Source organism: Electrona antarctica (assembly GCF_951216825.1).
Source record: "Electrona antarctica genome assembly, chromosome: 16".
Classification (NCBI taxonomy): domain Eukaryota; kingdom Metazoa; phylum Chordata; class Actinopteri; order Myctophiformes; family Myctophidae; genus Electrona; species Electrona antarctica.
Genome location: NC_136797.1, coordinates 26770657 through 26775256, shown reverse-complemented (window position 1 = coordinate 26775256; position 4600 = coordinate 26770657). Strand labels below are relative to the sequence as shown.

The window sequence follows — 4600 nt, the reverse complement described above, 5'->3', positions numbered from 1 at the left end:
TGGTGTTTTTCCTCAACCCGCACCACAGACCAATCAGAAGCCTCGGCTCCATTTCAACCTTCATATGTCCCGCCTACCCGTGGAGAACAGGAGACTCCCCAGACTGAGTAACGCAGTGCCATGTTCAGATCTGCGGAACGCAGTGAATCAGGCTGGAACACAGGCTAGTGATTAGTGATTGTTGGTAGGAAGCTAAACTATAGACTTGCACGTGATTGCAATGAAAGAACAGTCTTTAGGTATGACACAGTTTAATTTGCCCACTACAGTTTCACATCGGCATCCCCCACTACACAGACGTGCGCACACATGTGCGCATGCACACGCAGGCACGCACGCACACACGCACGCACGCACACACACACACACGTAACATAACATTGCCAGCTGTAGGGGCATTAACGTCATGCTGTTAAGTTTTTCAGTGATTTCAACTAATCCTCACCCCTAGTTCCTTTGGAGCGATAATAGGAGCCCCAGCACAGTTGGCCAAATTCATGGCGGACTGACTTTTACTAACAGGTCAAGTGAGGGCATAGAGCGGGAAAGGGACACGGGACAGGGGGGTTGTGATGTGGAGGAGAATTTATACGTTATACGTCAAATATAAAAAGAGCTCTAAGTTAAAAACAAAAGGTGACCGGGCCTTTGCACTCAGAGCCCCAACTCTCTGGAATGCCCTCCCCCTCGAGATAAGGTTTGCTTCAAATCCCTCCTAAAAACTCACTTTTATAAAGCTGCTTTTAACACCTAAACGTTTTCTAAACATTCCCTATTGTTCTTATGTCCTACTGCATTTCTGTACATTGCCTGTTCTTTATTTTTATTTGTATTATTGTAAACTGTTGTTTTTTTGGTGTGCACTGCATTTGTTCTTATTTTATTTTGTTGTAAAGCACTTTGTAACCTCGTTTTGAAAGGTGCTATATAAATAAAGGTTTATTATTATTATTATTATTATTATTATTATAGTCTCTTCAGAGACTGGCTGGGAGTTCATAGAGTCTTGGGCATGCATGGGCTACAGTGGACAGAGCAACAGCTCATTGTCTTTCTTTAAACTTTTTGATGTCATTAGATAATTCAGGCCGTGTAGCGGCATACAGTATATATGGGCATGGTACTTCACGTGTCACTAACGCGTGATGTCACAAAAGTGTCACAAAGTGACATTATTGCACACCATCTGCCCACAAGCCAAATTTAATCTAAAGGTCATCGATCCAAATTGGCTTTCTATTGCGATCAATTTGCCATATTTGGGAGATCAGCAGACTTTCGGCTCGCCTGATTGGCCAGCCCAACCCATCGACGTTGTGGATCGGCCAAGCCCCGTGTGACAGCGGTGCCACTGTACCAATATAAGCAATGGTGGCGTGTCAGATCTTTTGATTTGCAGCGAGAGCAGCGCAAACACTGAGGCATTGGAAGACATTCTCAACTTGCTTTCAAGACCTATCGTTGAAGCCCGTTTCAGCAAACCAAGCTATAGCCCTGTCTTTTGTGAACGTGACAAATCAGGCAAAAGGAGACGCCACCATGTCCGAAAAGAAGTCCTTTGAACGGCTGCCCACTGACGTCGGCCCCGTCAACTATGGGCTGTGCCTGAAGCCTGACCTCACCAACTTCACCTTCGAGGGGAAGCTGGAGGCGGCGGTGGAGGTTACACAGGCCACAGATCGGATTGTGATGAACTGCTTGGACATTGACATCACCACAGCATCCTTTGCCGCAGAGGGAGGGGAAATGAATGCTACGGGGTTCGACTATCAGAAAGAGGATGGGAGAGTCACTCTGTCATTTGCCAACCCTCTTCAGAAAGGATCCGGTACATTGAAGATTGACTTCACGGGAGAGCTTAATGACAAATTGAAAGGCTTCTATAGAAGTAAATATACAACTGCTGCGGGAGAAGTCCGCTACGCGGCCGTGACTCAGTTTGAGTCCACGGATGCTCGTAGAGCCTTCCCCTGCTGGGATGAGCCAGCTATCAAAGCTACATTTGACATCACTCTGATAGTTCCCAAGGGCCGAGTAGCCTTGTCAAATATGAATGTCATTGACCAAAAGCCGTATCCAGACGATGACAGCCTTGTGGAAGTGAGGTTTGCAACCACACCCATCATGTCCACATATCTTGTAGCATTCGTTATTGGTGAATATGACTTTGTGGAAAGTCAGTCGTCAGATGGGGTGACAGTACGTGTCTACACACCCATTGGGAAGGCAGAACAGGGGACGTTTGCACTGGAGGTTGCGACAAAGACCTTGCCTTTCTACAAAGACTACTTCAGTGTTCCTTATCCACTGCCTAAGATTGATCTCATAGCTATTGCTGATTTCGCTGCTGGTGCCATGGAAAACTGGGGCCTTGTAACTTACAGGGAGACGGCACTGCTGATCGACCCAAAGAACTCAAGCTCGTCCAGCAGGCAGTGGGTGGCTCTGGTGGTCGGACACGAGCTGGCACATCAGTGGTTTGGAAACCTGGTCACCATGGAGTGGTGGACCCATCTGTGGCTTAATGAAGGCTTTGCATCATGGATTGAGTATCTGTGCGTGGGCCATTGCTTCCCAGAATACGACATATGGACCCAGTTCCTCATTAACGACTATGCCCGTGCTCTGGACATGGACGCACTGGACAGCAGCCATGCCATAGAGGTGAACGTTGGCCATCCGGAGGAGGTGGAGGAAATATTTGACGCCATATCCTACAGCAAAGGGGCCTCTATCATTCGCATGCTGCACAACTACATAGGAGATGAGGACTTTAGGAAAGGAATGAATGCCTACCTTTTGAAGTTCCAATACAAAAATGCATCAACAGAGGACTTGTGGGATAGCCTGAAACAGGCCAGTGGCAAACCCATTGCTGCAGTTATGGACTCCTGGACCAAACAGATGGGCTTCCCTATTATTGTAGTGGACCAGGAACAGCAAGGCAATGACCGTGTCCTCAAGATATCTCAGAAGAAGTTCTGCGCCAGCGGACCATATAAGGGTGAGGATTGTCCCAGTTGGATGGTTCCCATCAGTGTCTGCCTCAGTGGGGACACCACGCACAAGTTTCTGTTGGACAGCCCGGAGACCACCATCACCCTCAACAACGTCGGCCCAGACAAGTGGGTCAAGATCAATCCAGGCACAGTAGATTTCTATCGTGTCCAGTACAGCTCTTCCATGCTGGAGAGTCTTCTTCCAGGCGTCAGAGACCTCACCCTGCTGCCTGTGGATCGGCTGAGCCTGCAAAATGACCTTTTCTCTCTGTCACGTGCAGGCATGATCAGCACGGTGGAGGTACTGAAGCTGTTGGAGGCGTTCGTCAACGAGTCCGACTACACCGTATGGAGTGACCTCAGCAGTAACCTGGCAGTGCTCTCCTCGCTCCTCTCCTACACCGACTTCCACGATTACATCGAGGAGTTTGTCCGGGACCTCCTCGCGCCCATCGGCCTCAAGCTGGGCTGGGAGAGCAAGCAGGGAGAAGGCCATCTGGATGCTCTGTTAAGGGCGTTGGTCCTGGTGATGCTGGGGAAGGCAGGACACAAGCCCACACTGGAGGAGGCCATACTGAGATTCAAGGACCATGTGGAGGGGAGACGCATCCTGTCAGCAGATCTAAGGGGCCCAGTGTACGTGACCGTGCTGAAGCACGGGGACAGTGCCACGTTGGACACCATGTTGAGGCTTCACAAGCAGGCTGACATGCAGGAGGAGAAGAATCGGATTGAACGAGTGCTGGGCTACATCTCTGCCCCCGAGCTCATCCAAAAGGTCCTCACCTTTTCCCTCTCCGAAGAGGTCCGTTCACAGGACACGGTGTTAGTAATTGGCGGCGTGGCAGGTGGCAGTAAACAAGGCAGAAAGGCGGCCTGGACGTTTGTGAAGGACAACTGGGAGGAGCTGTCTGACCGCTACAGTGGATCCCTCATAGCTCGACTCATCAAGTCCACTGTTGATGGATTCGCCATTGACAAAATGGCGGATGAAGTGAAGAGCTTCTTCGAGAGCCACCCCGTAGCTGAACGCACGGTGAAGCAGTGCTGCGAGAACATTATCATCAACGCCGCCTGGCTGAAGCGTGATGCAGATGACATCCACCAGTATCTACTGCTTCGCAAAAGTTCCACCATCTAAGAAACGCATCCTACCCTCAGGCCCCATGCCTTGGCCGTTGACCCCCACACTGCAAGCAAGCACAGAGGGAGAGCACAATGCACTTAAATCAGCCTTCATCTCTCCAAAGAAAAGTAATTTTAAAAAGTGATGTGGATCTCAGGATCCACACAGAAATGACATATGACTCCAAATTTGGGTAAGGTTGTAGCCCAATCAGATCCCTGACGTGATGTTACAGCATGTGAAATATTCAAAAAGTATAAAACATGCAAATATAATAATAAAATCACACTTGTGTGAAGTGAGGGGTGCCTCACTCCTTTAAACATCAACACATGACGTCACTGTCGACACGTGACGTTTACTAAACAAACATTAAAAGTCCATAGACTTGGCTGCCATGTGACGTTGAGGGCCTATAGCACCCCTCAAAAATCACACTTGTGTGAAGTGAGGGCCGCCTATGGGGCACACACAA

The 4600-nt window shown here is 49.1% G+C and overlaps 1 pseudogene across 1 annotated transcript; it reads left to right on the top strand.

Moving 5' to 3' along the window:
• The first annotated feature begins 1539 nt into the window (after nt 1–1539).
• On the top strand, nt 1540–4270 carry LOC306939377 (puromycin-sensitive aminopeptidase-like; annotated as a pseudogene). Its single transcript has one exon. The product of its transcript is annotated as a puromycin-sensitive aminopeptidase-like (transcript).
• Nucleotides 4271–4600: the final 330 nt, after the last annotated feature.